General features: G+C 36.7%; 1 long non-coding RNA gene across 1 annotated transcript in view; it reads left to right on the top strand.

Moving 5' to 3' along the window:
• The window catches only part of LOC131424080 (uncharacterized), a 29,553-nt gene that overhangs the window by 3,851 nt on the left and 8,478 nt on the right, over window positions 1-17,224 (top strand). The window contains exon 2 of the long non-coding RNA XR_009226567.1: window positions 4,592-4,761. This is a non-coding gene — a long non-coding RNA (uncharacterized LOC131424080). The remainder of the gene's footprint in view (window positions 1-4,591; window positions 4,762-17,224) is intronic.

Raw genomic sequence — 17,224 nt, forward strand, 5'->3', positions numbered from 1 at the left:
TTTTACATTTAAAGTTAAAAGGCAGGCATGATGGCACACACCAGTTGACCAAAGTACTGGGGAGGCTGAGGCAGGAGGATTGTTTGAGCCCAGGAGTACAAGGTCAACCTGGAGAACACAACCTCAAAACAGGAAGGAAAAAAAAAAAACATAGTCAATAAAAAAATTCAGATGGCAAGTCAGAGCAACAGAGAAATGAATTTTTTTAAATGTCAGGTAGAAGCCGGCAGCAGTGGTGAATGCTATAATTCCAGCAATTCAGGAGGGTAAGGAAAGAGGATCTTGAGTCCAAGGCCAACTTCAGCAATTAGCAAGGCCCTAAGCAAGTCAGCAAAACCTTGCTCTAAATAAAATATTAAAAAGGGATGGGAATGTGGTGTGGTTCAATGATTAAGCCCCCTGGATTCAATCACTGGTACCAAAAAAAAAAAAAAAGAAGAAGAAGAAGAAGGGGCTGGGATTGTGGCTCAGCGGTAGAGTGCTCACCTACCACAAGTGGGATCCAGGTTCGATCCTCAGCACCACATGGTGTTGTGTTCATCTACACCTAAAAAAATAAATATTAAAAAAGGAAGAAGAAAAAAGAAAAAAAAGTCAGAAACTATGTAATAGTATAAAATAATTATAATTATGTTAGAAAGTATAAAGGTGACTAAAAATACTGCCGATAACTGAAGTTCGATATGAAGAATCTAGAGAGGATGACTTTGGGAACCATGATTATAACAGAAATTTGCAGCAATGTGTATTGTCTAGAGAGAGGTAAATTAAAAGAATAAGAATGACATGTAAGTCCTATGTGGACTTGTGGTACCACACTTTTCTCAGTAGTGAGATATCTGCTTCCAACATCTTCTACTATGAACCTCATTTTGTCTTAATTTTTTAATGATTAAACACAATTTAATTTTGATCTCAACTAATTAGAACAAATAAAAAAATATTTTTAAAAAAATTTGAGTACATAAGCAAAGCTCTTAACTGTATCATCTTTGTATTTAATTCTTACATTTGATATTTGTTTCAAAAGAGTTTATAGAGTGCTAGGGCTGTTGCTCAATGGCAGAGCACTTGCCTAGAATGCTCGAGCCACTGGATTCGATTCTCAGCACCATATAAAAATACAAATAAAATAAAGGCATTCTGTCCACTTACAACACACACAAAAAAAGAGTTTATAGAGAAGACAATCATTAGCACCAAAATAATATTTTCTAGCCTTTCTTGGAGATTCAAGGTGATAGTAATTCTAGATTTCAGAACCAAAGAATTCTAGACCCTAGAATAATAAAAACAACTGTGCTTGACCTCCTTTTCACAAACTTGAAGTATATTCAATTTATTATAATTTATTAGGCAGACAATGCCTATTTAAGAATAACATAATTTATGCAGTGGAGAAACACATGATTTGAAATTACATGAATATTATAACCGGGTTCCTCCACTTATTTTCCATGTTAAGTTAAGCAAAGAGTTTAACTCTTCTGAGTTTCAGGTTTTCGCACATGTGTAGGATAATACCTACCTCATAGGAAGGATCTAATGAGGTAAGGTAGATGAAACTTCTTTTTTACTCTAAACTGAAATTATTTAATTTACCTGAAGTATATATGTAAGTGAAAGTAATTCTATTTTATGTTTGCCTAATCACTTAATAATCATAATAGTGTTTTCCCTTTTTTGATGTTGTTGCTGTTTAAAGTAATCTGCAAGAACTTGACACAGCACATACACATACACACACAACACTTATTTGCATAGAAATATATAAAATTTATTGAGTGTACAAAGGCCTCTGAACACAGTTTGTGGAGAGAAGCACCCAACCATCTCTGAAGAAGAACTAGAAATACATGTTCCAGAATTGATAAATCACTTTCCAAAGAAAATCTTTTGGTGGCAAATAAGGGAAAGTCACCACTCCATAGTGGAGTTCCTTTGTCTACTATTAAATTAAACCCTATGCCCAAGCACCTATCCCCTATGCCGATCTTTAAAATTTGTATGTCAAAGAACATATCAAAAGGGTTTTTTAGGGCTGGGGTTGTAGCTCAGTGGTAAAGTGCTTGTCTAGCATGTGTGAGGCACTGAATTTGATCCTCAGCACCACATGAAAATAAATAAAATAAAAGTCTATCAACAAATAAAAAAGAATTTTTTAAAATGGGCTTTTTAAAGCCAGGTGCACTGGTCCGCATCTGTAATCCCACCACTCAGGAGGCTAAGGCAGGAAGATCATAAGTTCAAGTCCAGCCTCAGCAATTTAGTGAGGCTAAATTCAGCAACTTAGCAAAACCCTGTCTCAAAAATTAAAAGGACAGGGCTGGGGTTGTGGCTCAGTGATAGCGCACTTGCCTAGCAAGGTGGGAGGCCCTGAGTTTGATCCTCAGCACCAAATAAAAATAAATAAAATAAAAGTATTGTGTCCAACTACAACTAAAAAATATAATTAAAAAAATTAAAAGGGCTAGGGATGTAGGTTAGTGGTAAAAAGCTTCTGGATCCACCCCCCCCCCAGTACCAAAAGGAGGGTACTTTTAAAAAATATGAATGCATGCAGTGAATTCTTTTGACTTTTATAATATAATGTTAGCAATGACAATAATAGATATCAATGAAAAGTCTAATTTTGCCATTTTTTAAAATATTTATTTTAGTCATAGTTTGACACAATACCTTTATTTTGTTTATTTATTTTTATGTGATGCTAAGGATCAAACCCAGTGCCTCGAATGTGCTAGGCAAGTGCTTTACCCCTGAGCTACAATCACAGCACATAATTTCGCCATTTTCAATCCCTAGATTATCAATCTTTTTTTAACTTGTTTTTAAATTTTTTTTTAGTTGGAGATAGACACAATCCCTTCATCTTATTTATTTATTTTTATGCGGTGCTGAGGATTGAACCCAGGCCTCACACATGCTAGGCAAGCTCTTTACCACTGAGCCACATCCCTGGCCCTAGATTATCAATCTTTTCTGTCATTTGTCATATAAGGTTATATTTAGATTTTTTTCTGAAATTTCCTAAATGATGTTACTTTTTTTAAAATTATATTTTTGTAGTTGTGGACAGCATACCTTTATTTTATTTATTTATTTTTATGCGGTACTGAGGACTGAACCCAACTCCTCACATATGCTAGGCAAGTGCTCTACCACTGAGCCACATCCCTGGCCCTCAATTATCAATCTTTTCTGTCACTCCTCATATAAGATTATATTTAGATTTTTTTCTGAAATTTCCTAAATGATGTTACATTTTTAAAAGTATATTTTTGTAGTTGTGTATGGACAGCATAACTTTATTCTATTTGTTTATTTTTATGCGGTGCTGAGGATCAAACCCTGCGCCTCACATATGCTAGGCAAGCATTCTGCTGCTGAACACAATAACCAGGAGGTGACAAGCAACTTGAAGGTTGAAGCGGGAACTCTTTATTGCGGGAGAAAACTCAACAGGAACTGAGTGGGCACCCAAGGTAGTGGGAGCCGCTTTATTGCAGGACAGCAAAGGTATATATACCTAACTGATTACACACAGCTTGACTCAATTAGCATCATCTAGATACAGCAGTCAGCCAGTAAGAAATCCCACCATCTTAATGGCTCAGTGGCGTTGCCTCACAAATCACTCCTCCTGGCAAACTGCCAGGCGCCATCTTAACTTGGTTGCAGCCCTCAACACTCTGCCACAAAGCTACAGCCCCATCCCTGATGTTCCATTCTTTTTTACTTTCCCAATATTTTCTTTAGTTGTAGGTAGACACAATACCTTTATTTTATTTATTTGTATGTGGTGCTGAGGATCCAATGAAGTGCCTCACATATGCTAGAAGAGTACTCCCCACTGCTGAGCCACAACCCCAGCCCATGCATGATGTTCCATTGTTAAATGTATTCATTTTATGCTTTAGATTTTCTTTCTGGAATCCAAATGACTGTTACTATCACTTGAATTAATGCTTATAAATGAATTGGTCATGTGTTATTTGGATAGGTACAATATATAACTTTGATTTTTTTTAAGATGCCCAGAATCATTTCATGCTACTTTTTTTTTGTTGTTGTTGTTGTTTTGTTTTGTTGTTGTTGTTTTGCTATTTGTTTTGGTACTGAGGATTGAACCCAGGGCACTTTATCACTCAGCTACATTTCCAGGCCTTTTTATTTTTTATTTTGAAACAGGGTCTTACTGAGTTGCTGAGGCTGTTCTGAAATTTATAACCCTCCTGCAGTCATTATGCCCAAAAGATTTGGGGGAGTTTTAAATAAACAGAAATTACAAACCTTGCCCTCATGAACTTGTATTCTAGTTCAGCTAGATCAGATATATACATATGATACATTGAAATAATGATAATAGATAACTAAGATGAATGCTCTCCTTCATAAATTCTGAAGGCATTCAGGTGAGGCTAAGACCAACATAAGTAGGTATTTTTAGAATAGTATTGACTAAATAAGAATGTAAGCAATGTTTCAATGGAAAAGGCTTTTTTTTTTTTTTTTTTTTGGCACTGGGTATTGAAGCAGAGGTACTTTTGCACTGAGCTGCATGCCCAGCCCTTTTTGTTTTTATTTTCAGACAATGTCTTTGGGCCTTGCTAAATTGCTGAGGCTGTCTTTGAACTTGTGATCCTCCTATCTCAGTCTCCCAAGTCATACTCCATCATGCCCAGCCAGAAAATCCAGTAAGGGAGAACTGTGGGCCACAATACAGACTGCAACGCTAATCAAGTAAGCAAGTGGAGAAATGTGAGTATTACAAAAGATGAAGAGGGTCTCAAGACAAAAAAGACCTTCTGAAATCACAGCAGTTGGTATCAACTAATTTTGAAAACAGGTAACCCACCAGGCACAGTAGTACAGCCTTTAATCCCAGCTGTTTGGGTGGCTGAGGCAAAAGGATCAAGGGTTCCAGAAGAGCCTGGGCAACTTAGCAAAACCTTGTTTCAAAATAAAAAATGGAGTGTGGATGTAGGTCAGTGGTTAGAGTGTCACTGGGTTCAATCTGTTTTTCATGACAACTTCTTGTCCCAACATTTTTTCAGCTCTGGAGGGTAAGCTTTACTCATGTAGTCTACTCAGCAGGCTCAGAGATGCTTTCAAACGCAGTTGGTGGCCTCCTTCTGGATATCTTTTCTTTCTTTCTTTTTTTTTTTTTTTTGATGCTGGGGATTGAACCCAGGACCTTGTGTATGCAAGGCAAACCCTTTACCAAGTGAGCTACATCCCTAGCCCTGAATATCATTTTTTAATGAAGCACCTAATCAAGATTATTTTAAATATATTTTTTAAATATATTTTTTTAGTTGTAGTTGGACATTTATTTATTTATTTTTATATGGTGCTGAGGATCGAACCCAGTGCCTTGCACATGCTAGATGAGCGCTCTACTGCTGAGCCACAACCCCAGCACCAGAAGTACCTAATCAAGATTTTGACCTATTTTTGAGTAGTCTGCATTTTCATATTGACATATAGGAGTCTTTTAAATATTCTAAATGTAAATCTTTTATTGGATACTACACTATGACTTCCCTTATCACACTTTTAGCAGTGTCTTTAAAAAAATTTTTTTTAGTTGCAGATGGACACAATAACTTTATTTTATTTATTTATTTTTATGTAGCACTGAGGATTGAACCCAGTGTCTCACACTTGCTAGGCAAGCTCTCTACCACTGAGCTATAACCTCGGCCCTAGCAGCATCTTTTGATGAATAAAATTTTCTTATTTTATTGTAGTATAATAGTATCATCTATATTCTTTATGATTGATTATTATGTACATTATTAAAGAAATATTTGCTTACCACAATGTCATATCTTCTTTAGTTTTCTTCTAAACCTTTATTATTTGTTCACCTTTATAGTTATTATCCATTTGGAATTAATTTTTACATTAGATAAAGATATAAAGAGGCATGGATAAAATTTTTCTTATGGTTATCTAATTGCTCTAACACATTTTATTGTATCTCTTTAAAAATAGGTTCATTAACCATATTTTAGGTCATTCTTAATTTCTCCCAGTAATGTTTTGTAGTTTCTATTGTAGAGTCTTGTGTGATTTTTGTTAGACCTATTTGGATTTTTATGCTATTAAAATGATTTATTTTATTTTATATTATTTTTGATACTGGGGATTGAACCCAGGGTACTTTACCACTGAGCTATGTCCCCAGCCCTTTATATATTTTTAAATATATAAAGGGCTGGGGACTTTATATATATATATATATACATATATATATATGTATATATATATATATTTATTTATTTATTTATTTATTTATTTTTATGTGGTGCTGAAGATCAAATCCAGAGCCTCGCACATGTGAGGTGAGTGCTCTACCACTGAGCCACAACCCCAGTCCTGCCTTTAAATATACTTTTTAATATTTATTTTTTAGCTGTAGTTGGGCACAATATCTTTATTTTATTTATTTATTTTTATGTGGTGCTGAGGATCAAACCCAGGGTCTCACATGTGCTAGATGAGTGCTCTACCACTGAGCCATAACCCCAGCCCCGCCTTTATATTTTTATTTTGAGGCAGGGTTGCCCAAGCTGGCCTTAAACTTGCGATCTTCCTGCCCCAGCCTTCCAAGTAGCTGATATTGTAGGCGTGTGCCATGAGTCCAGCTATTTTATTTTTTAACGTATTTTTAACGGACACCTAAGAATTACATATATTTATGGGGTGCCATGGGATGTTTCAATGAATGTATACATGCTATTATAATATTCAAATCATCTTTTTGAAAATTTATAATTTTTGTGTTGAAAACATTCAAAATCCTTTCTTCTGGCTCTTTTGAAATATATAGTTATGTTATCTATAGTCACTCTACTGTGCAATAGAATAACAGAATTTATTTCTTCTAACTAACTGTAACTTAGAACCCATTATCTATCTTTCCCCCACCTTTCCCTTTCCCTCCTCTACTTTTCACATGGAGTATATATTCTCTGTCCACCATAAGTATAGAAATATAACATCAGATTTATATTCCCAAATATCTTATTTAGAGTATTCACTGTATATATCCTCTGACAATCCACTCTGCCATTCTAGATTAAAACTCTGTATTTCTGGGCATGGTGGTACAAGCCTGTAATCCCAGCTATTACCTGAGTAGCTGAGATAGGAAGATTCCAAGTTCAATGCCAGTTTGGGCAACTTAGTGAGACCCTGTCTCTTAAAAAAAAAAAATTAAAAGGACTGGGAATGTAGCTCATTTGTGGAGTCCTTGCATAAAAGGAAAAAAGTCTGTGTTAACTGAATCTGCTATGCTTGCACAAGGTTATTCACTTTCACTGAAATACCAAATACTGTGCAGTGAATCTCAAACTGTAACTCACAGTTTTGTTTTGGGTTGGTTGATTTTTAAATTTTGAGCCAATATCGTATAGCCAACAGGTTTCACATAAAAATTGAGAATTTTGGTTTCTTGACGATTTTAACACTTTTTTTTTTATCTGCTGCTTTTGTGTTGACAAGGATCAAACCCAGGGCCTCATACATGCCAGGCATGTGCTCTACTACTGAGCCACATCCTCAGCCATTTTTATACTTTATTTGTTTAGAGACAGGGTTTCACGAAATTGCTTAGGGCCTCACGAAATTGCTGAGGCTGGCTTTGAACAATCCTCCTGAGTCAGCCTCCCAAGCCGCTGAGATTACAGGTGTGTGCCACCATGCTCCACTCTTTTTTTTTTTTTTTCATTTTTAAAGACAGGGATCTGCTATATTTTCCAGGCTGGTCTCAAACTCTAGGGTTCAAGCGATGCTCCTGCCTCTTTCCTACAAATTTTTGAACTACAGATATACACCATCAAGCCCAGCTTGGAAATTTTTTAAATGTGACATTAGGCCCCACATTTGTGAAAAGCAATGATTAGCTAGAGCTAAGTAACAGCTCTTTTGTTTAATTAGGGGATGCTATTCTTTAGTTTGTCAGTTGCAATCATGCACATAATATATGCTGTTTTGGTACAGAGGATTGAAGAACACACTCTACCACTAAATTACACCCCTGGCCCACAATTTTTTTTTTTTTTTTTTTGGTACTGGAGATTGAACCCAGGGGAGGTTAAGGACTGAGCCACATCCCCAGCCCTTTCTTTTTCTTTCTTCATTAATCTCTCTCTCTCTCTCTCTCTCTCTCTCTCTCTCTCTCTCTCTCTCTCTCTCACCTCCGTTCCTGGCATACCTATTTTTGTTTGTTTTCTTAGTTATTGATACAACAAGTTCCTTTGAACCCAGTTCATATTCCCAGCTCAGCCAGCTGCTGATAAGGGTCTTGCTGAGTTACTTATGGCCTCAATATGAGGCTGAGGCTGGCTTTGTACTTGCAATCCTCCTAGCTCAGCCTCCTGAGCCACCAGGATAACAGGGATGTGCCACTGTGTCTGGTTCACATTTACATTTTTTTCTAAATAGTTGGACATAATACCTTATTTTGTTTATTTTTATGTGGTGCGTAGGATCGTACCCAGAGCCTGGCAAGTGCTAGACGAGGGCTCTACTGCTGAGCCACATTCCCAGCCCCATATTTACATTTTTGAATGTCTCAATACCCATATATGGAACTCAAATACATAATATGTCACTTTACTTTTGCTTTTTGAGATTTTGATGACTGTATTAGATCAATGGATCCCCTCGTGTAATCCTGGCATCGTACTCATTGTCTAGTATGTGCCTATGCTTAATATGTTGAATGAATAAATGAGTAACGTGGACTAAATTCAAGGAAATGATTAGTTGTTCACAATTAAGTTTTTGTTCATTAACATACCTATTGGGTAATAATCTCTCAATTGTCACTATCCTCCTTTCAATCCTCACCTCCAGTCATGTCATTCAATTTGCCTCTCATAGGCTTTCTGCCTTTTTCAAAATCAGTTATATTCTTGGCTCTAAGTGTGCCCTTTTACTTTTCTTTTCTTTTTTGATTGAAAAGAGGTCTTTAATAGCTGATATCGGTCTCTACTTCAAATAGTCTAGTAACTCTAAATCTGAGGTTTGTGAGTTCCTTAAAAGGCAAATAGGGCTGAAATATCAAAAATCTATTTGCTGGTAGGCATTCTGGTAAATAAATTAAGAGGATAAAGTGACAAAGGGCTGGCTGTCCTTAGTTACTATAATGCTTGGCTCCTTTTTTTTTTTTTACCTGGTGAAACTGTTCCAGATCCCATCCAAGATTAAGTGTCCTGAAAGTTCTTACAATCTGGAAACTAGGAGACAGTCACACTGTAAACTATGTATCCAAGAAAGTTAGCTTCTTCAATTCTGAAGGTTATAAGGCCAACGTAATATCAAGGCACAAACTTTCTTGAGACAAATTTAGGAAGATGTTAACTCACAAAATGATTTTGACACTGAGATATAATTCCAATGAACAGAAGATAAGAATTGGAAGTACTAAATAATGAGATCCCAATAGAGTCAGAAATTTGGAATGGCCCCGCAGGTGGAAAAGACAAAAACAAAATATACTGATCCCTGTTATGTTGCAAACATTATGTTGGGGGTTTTACATGTATTCTTTCATCTTGTAATTTAATTCTTACTACACTCATTTTACAGATCACTAGTTAAATAACTTTCTCCATATTATACAACTAATAAGTGGTGAGCCAGGTGTGACATGTCTGTAATCCCAGCTACTCAAGAGGATAAGGCATGAGGATCACAAGTTTGAGGCTATCCTCAGCAATTTAGCAAGGCCGTAAGCAACTTAGTGAGACTCTCTCTGTCAAAACAAATGGTATACTGGGAATGTAGCTCAGTGGTAAAGTGCCTCTGGCTTCAATCCCCAGTACTCAAGTACCAAAAAACAAATTTAAAAACCCTAATAAGTGGTAAAACCAGAAACTCAGTCTGGTATATGAGTCTTGCTGACACTCAATCCTGTCAAAATTAAGTATAGTTGAGTCTGGCACAATGGCACACACCTATAATCCCAGCAGCTTGGGAGGCTAAGGAGAAGGATCATGAATTTAAAGCCAGCCTCAGCAATTTAGTGAGGCTCTAAGCAACTTAGCAAGAACCTCTCTCTAAATAAATTTCTTTTTTATTTATTTATTTATTTATTTATTTATTTGTGGTCCTGCCAAGAGGAGCAGAATTTTTATTCTCTAAGAAAATGACAAATCTTGTGAAACAAAGAAAATGTGTGGGTAGAATTAAAGCACCTTCAGTAGGTACTCTACCAGGACCACTGGTCTTAGGAATGTTTTGCTTGGCAACCCCTAAAAGGAACTTTAAAAGACCATGTGGCCTCTTATGCAATTTTACATCGAAAATATTCTTCATGCTATAGAAGCAAAGGTTTCAAAATTTCTTTTTTAAATATTTATTTTTTAGTTGTAATTGGACACGATACCTTTATTTTATTTATTTTTATGTGGTGCTAAGGGTTGAACCCAGGGCCTCACATGTGCTAGGCGAGCACTCTACCGCTGAGCCACAACCTCAGCCACTAAATAAAAAATTTTTTAAAAAATGGCTGGGGATATGGCTTAGTAATTGAGTGCCCATAGGTACAATTCCTGGTACCAAATAAATAAATAAATACAATTTTAAAGATCAAGAACAATTGAAATAAATAAATAAATAAGAACAACTGAATAACAACAGTAATAACCTTTGGAAGGTCAAAGGCCAGAAACCCAACATTTGTATTATCAAGAATGAAGGATCACTCCTGCCCCAGGATCTAAAGATATGTTTATTTTATAATTTATAAAACATAAAGGACCATGTAAAAATGTTATTTTAGAAAACTGAATTATTACCTTAAATCACGGAAGCAGTTTGTGTAACTAACTAATATGTGTGTAACTAACAGACTCTGAGAGCCTCAAATTCCTAATTAAAAAAAAAATAAAGAGAATAATGCTTAACTCAAGTAGTGATGATTGAATTAGACAGTAAAGTTAATCGGCTTAGATGAATGTGGTTCAATAAACATTAGAAGTTGTAATAATCATCAGCAAGGTTATTGTTGTCCCCTTAAACTTAAGAATGCAAATTTACCCTGTGACAAAAACTAAAGTCTTTATGATTCAGAAAAATACTTGGGAATGCTTTTTTAGATGGGAAGATATGCTAAACCTCTGATTTGAACGTGAGGTAAGAGGAAATTGTACATATAATCTTTGTGCTAGGTTATTTGCAAAGATGGCCACAACAATTCCATCTCACTATACATATATCTATATATAAAGAATACATATATGGGGCTGGAGTTGTGGCTCAGCGGTAGAGTGCTTGTCTAGCACGTGTGAGACCCTGGGTTCAATCCTCAGCACCACATAAAAATAAAAATAAAGGTATTTGTCCAACTACAACTAAAAAATAAAAAAATATTTTTAAAAAAGAATACATATATATGAATCTTAGGCTTTCATGTTATACCTAAGAAAGTGATATTGCAAAGGGATATATATGTGTGTGTGTGTGTGTGTGTGTGTGTGTATAGATGTATAGATATATACATATGTGTGTGTTTGGAGAGAGGTGGGGGGAAACCATAGAGGTAAAAGGAAAACCAAGAGGGATGGAGATCTAGCTCAGTGGTAGAACGCTTGCATAGCATGTATGAGGCACTGGGTTCAATCCTCAGCACCACATTAAAATAAAGGTGTTGTGTCCATCTGTAACTAGAAATATTTGGGGGAAAAAAGACCAAGAAAGTATGGTCTCCTGGAAGCAAAGAGAGGAGAGTGGAGTTAAAGACACTGAAACAAGTAATCAGTTTCAACAATAGGGAAGTTATTGGTGCCCTTATTGAAAACAGTCTAAGTGGAGTTTAGATGGCAAATCCCATAGTAAGTTGAGTGGAGAAACACTGGATGGAAAGCAAAGGTGGATGGTGAAGACGAAAACTTACTTAAAATGTCCAGTTACAATAAATTCACTGTGAAGTTTAACGATATCATGAGTGTAAGGCAATCAGCATAATGTTTGGCACATATCAATAATTCAATAAATGCTAGCTATTATTATATTAACAGATACATTTCAAGGAAGAAAGACAATGCAAATTTAGGGAGGATTTTTCAGCCCCGCCCCAATATACACATACCTCTTTGCAATATGACTTTGCTGCTCAATTATCAGGCTATATTTATTTTCTCATCTCTTACATTGCAGTTGGCAATGTGAGTTGCTTTGATTACAGTAGAATGCAGCAGAAATGATAATGTGAAATTTGGAGTTCATGCTTCAAGAGGCCTTACAGATTCCACTAGTGCTCTCTTGGAAGCCAGACACTGTGTAAAGGAGTCTAAACTCTCCAGCTAGAAACATGTATCCCATCCAATAGCCACAACCAACCTCTGAACATGTGAGTGAGCCTAGCTAAGCCATCTTGCTACTTAATCAAGCCATCAGGTGACTGCATTCACGTAAATCACTCCAAGGGAGGCTATCAATAGAACCACCCAGCTGAACCTATCCCAAGTTGCTGACTCACAGAATTATGAGTGAATAAATAGCTGTTATTTTAAGTCAGTGAGTTTGGAGTGGTTTATTACAAGGCTACAAATATCTAGTACAATTATCATGTTTGAATTGTTTTTCAAATTACTCATATTTATTAAAAGTACTATAAGTGAGGCATCAAGTCAGATGAAGAAAGTGAAGCAATACATATGAAATGTGACCAGAAAGTTTACAGTCTATATGAGGAGAAGATCAAGTGTTTAAATAACTATCACACAAGGCAATATAAGAGCCCTAGTGTAACACAACCATAATATCATGAAAATTTAAAAACAGGATAATTTTTAGCTGGGTATGGTGGTGCATACCTGTAATCCCAGCTACTAGGGAGCCTGAGGCAAGAGGATTGCAAGCTCAATGCCAGTTTGGGCAATTTAGTGAGACCCTATCTCAAAAAAATAAAAAGGACTAGGGATATAGCTCAGTTGTAGAGTGCTTACCTAGCATGTGTGAAGCACTGGGTTCAATTATCAATACCACCAAAAAAAAAAAAAAAACAGGAAGATGATAACCAAAGGATTTATCAAGAAAATAACTTCTGAAAAGGCTTGGAGGATTGGAGGATGTTGACAGCTGGGGTAGGAGAGAGCATTCTAAGGGAAAGAAAAATGACCTAAGGATTAATAGTGGTCCTGGAAAAGGGAAAAAAAAATATCAGACACATTTGCCAATAGTCCACTTTAGTTAGATTACAGTATATGTGTAGAGATACTATTCTTCATTCAACAAATATCAAGCACCAATTTGAGTGGAAGCACTGTCTGCTACACTAGTTAATATGTATCAGATCTGGAAGCAGAGTCACTACCCCAAAATTACAGAAAGTGATAGAACAGGGATTTGAATGCAATCAGTCTACTCCAGAACCACTCAACCACTCTATTTTGGGGTGATATTATGGAAAACTTAAAAATAAAGGTCCAGCCGGGCATGGTAACACATGCCTGTAATTCCAGAAACTCAGGAAGCTGAGGCAGGAGGATTCAGAGTTCAAAGCCAGCCTCAGCAACAGGGAGGCGCTAAGCAACTCAGTGAGACCCTATCTCTAAATAAAATACAAAATAGGGTTGGGGTTGTGGTCAAGTTCTCCTGAGTTCAATCCCGGGTACAAAAAAAAAAAAAAAGGCTATCAACAACTAAAAAAAGTTAGTTACAGGACTGGAATTAACTCAGTTGTCTATTATGAGCACTGTGTACCATGCATAAGTACCTGGATTTGAGCCCCAGTATCTCAAAAAAAAAAAAAGCAGGGGCTGGGGATGTGGCTCAAGCGGTAGCGCGCTCGCCTGGCATGCGTGCAGCCCAGGTTCGCTCCTCAGCACCACATACAAACAAAGATGTTGTGTCCGCTGAAAACTAAAAAATAAACATTAAAAAATTCTCTCTCTCTCTCTCTCTCTCTCTCAAAAAAAGGGGGGGGGGGAACAGAATTAATTACTTAAGGAAAATAGCACCAAAACAAATGTCAGTTAAAAGTTGACAGGGCTGGGGTTGTGGCTCAACAGTAGAGCACTCGTCTAGCATGTGCGAGGTCCTGGGATTGATCCTCAGCACCACATTAAAAATAAATAAATAAATAAAATAAAGGTATTGTGTCTGACTATAACTAAAAAAAATAAATATTTAGAAAATAAAAGTTGACAAATATTTAACAATTGAGCAGAAAAGCAATTCAAGAATATAAGAATTATACAGTCAAGATCAGACAAAACTGTTTCAACATATTCTTTTATGAATACATTGTGAAACTAAAATGAAAAGGGAAAGAATGATTAATAAAAAATTCAGAATAGTGGCTTCCTCCAGAGTGGGAGAAAAGAGATTGAGATTGGAGGGGCTCACAGCATGCTGCAAGCATATTCTTTTTTTTTTTTTTTTGGTACCGAGGATTGAACTCGGGCACTCAACCACTGAGCCACCTCCTCTCTAGTCCTATTTTGTATTTTATTTAGAAACAGGGTCTCACTGAGTTGCATAGTGCCTCATTGTTGCTGAGGCTGGCGAGGATAACAGGCCTGCACCACCATTCCTGGCTTAATATTCATTTTTATTAAATTTGATGCTGTTTATTATTTTTTTGAATTGTACATTTAAGTTGTATACATCTCATTTACATAATATATATTACATTTATATGTAATAAATTTCACACAACCACAATTACTAGAAAGTTTAAAAGAGAAATCAGGTTTATTGGAAGGAGATCAGGAACTGAAATAAGTCAGATTTGAGAGAAGAAGGCATTTCAAAATGATGAGATAAGCACAGAGATAGAAAAGAGGAAACAGTAAGAGGAAAATCCAGTATAAGTCTCTTTTGCAGCAGCCTATGATGTTTGTAGGGATCGGTGGGGTCTAATTTAGATAAAGTTGGGGCAGCATGTGGAGCTCCCCTGACCACTTGAGTGCTGGGAATCAAACCCAGGACTTCATGAATGCCAGCCAAGCACTCTGTGAAGATTGTTGAAAGTTTTCATGAGACATTTGTAAACCTCAGTCTGTAAACAATAGGAACTTTGAATTAGTTAGCATTCCTTAGAAATTAGTTAGCATTCCAAGAAACAACTGTGGCTAACTCAAGTAAAAAGAGAAAAGATTTTTTTTTAAGAGGGAGATAGATAAGATAGAAAAAGGGAAAGGAACAAGGGAGAGAGAAATAGAAAAAGACTGAGCAATTAATTGGCTAGGTTATGTAATCAAGTGACCAGTCCAAGAAGGACCCCAGCAGATCTGGGATTTTCAATGGGATGAAATGAGCAACCAAATTGTGGAGCTCTCATTTCCAACTACCTTCTGTTTCAGTGTGTCTCCATCCAAGATGCCATTTCCCAGGAGAATCTGATTGACCTGGGTGTATGTTTTCACCTCTGTGATCTGGATTCTGTGCCTGCAGCTCATTAGAATAGAGGAACAGCTGGGCACGGTGCTGTTACTGTTGGGATGTCCAGTAGAAGTCCAGGTACTTGGTGTCCCAAACAAATAACTGAGTGAGACACAGGAAAGTAATAGAGTACAGATTTATTGAGGGTGAAGATAGCACTCCATTAGTTAGAATAGAGTAGGCCAATTGGGGCTCAATGCCCCAGTGTTTGGAAATTAGTGTTTTATATCCTGAACGGTGGGGTGTTCTCTACCCTATATGGACTTGGTTGAAGACTTTACTCAATTTTCTCCTATTGGTTATTTTATGATACCTGATTAGAATATTTTTCAATCCCCTTCCATTGGTTATTTTAGTAAACCTAATTAGAATACTGCCCATTTTACTTCCATTGATCAATTTAAAATTTCAATCTCTGGTGGGAGTTGTCATGGTAATGAGATTTATTGTAAACAGGGACAGGACTGTCTCCTTGTCCTCTAGCTGCTTCTTTTAGTACCCTGTCTCTGCCATCTTGGTGTCCCTGTACTCCTATCCAACAGTTGCAAATGCCTGCAATACCAGTGACTCAGGAGGCTGAGGCAGGAGGATGGCAAATTCAAAGCAAATTCAGCAACTTAGCAAGGCCCTAAGCAACTTAGTGAGACTCTATAACAAAATAAAATATAAAAAGAGCCGGGGATATGGCTCAATGATTAAGTGCCCCTGGGTTCAATCCTTGGTACAAAAACAACAACAGCAACAACAAAAAAAAACAACAACAAACAAACAAACAAAAAAAAAAAAACGAGGAACAGAGATGATAGGTAATTCCCCCAAAGGAAAGAAAAGGACACCTACACACACAAAGAAACAGCACAGATTCCTTAGTAAAACTATGGGATGGTTATTGTACAAAACCTAAGAATTACCTTATTCGAATAATTAATTTTTCAGTTTAGATATATAAGCATGTACTAATTTAGTTAAACCTTTAGAATCATTAAACTTATCACACTGAGTTAACATTTTTCATTTTTTAATTTCTTCTTTATTTTTTCTTTCTAGTACTGGGTATTGAACCCAGGGGTGCTTTATCACTGAGCCACACCCTCAGCCCTTTTTATTTTTTGAGAGATCCTCACTAAATTGCTGAGGCTGGCTTTGAATTTGCAATCCTGCTTCCTCAGCCTCCAGAGTAGCTGCGAGTATAGGTGTTATGGAAAGCTCAGTCCTTGTCCCTTATGACAATGTAATAAAGAGAACACAGTTTTGAGAAAAAGGAAAAATAATTGCTATTGCTGTGCTCAAGGACATATAACTCTGCCTAGGATGAGGAAGAAAGGTAATCCTATTTCCCCTGAAATTAGGGAGTGGGGGAGAGATTAGGGAAGAGGAAGAAACATGTCAAAGCATAAAGTGGACCACTGTTTTGTCTCCCCACTGCCCATTTCTACATTCCATTTCTATGGAAAAAAATGGGTGGCAACATCTCCAAACTGCTTCCTGCTGAAAGAGGGCAAAGTTGGGGGAAATGACCCAAAGTCCTTGTTCTCTATCATGTGGAGCATGGACAATTAAGGGTATTCAGCATCAGGGCAGTCCAGAGGTCCACAGTGGCAGATGCAGGTGACTGGATAAGGCATACATAAGGCAGAGATCATGCTTGGACAACAATAAATAAGACAGCAAAGGATTACTTTTTTGTAAACAATTAGCACAAAAGCAATTAGTATTTCAGCCAGTCTCTGAAAACAGTAATTTATAATCATACCAATAAAAAAAGCAAATCTTGGGGCTGGGGATGTGGCTCAAGCTGTAGCACGCTCGCCTGGCATGC

This window comes from Marmota monax, unplaced genomic scaffold, assembly GCF_021218885.2.
Source record: "Marmota monax isolate L192 unplaced genomic scaffold, Marmota_monax_Labrador192_F-V1.1 WCK01_AAM20220418_F8-fsc00010, whole genome shotgun sequence".
Lineage (NCBI taxonomy): Eukaryota > Metazoa > Chordata > Mammalia > Rodentia > Sciuridae > Marmota > Marmota monax.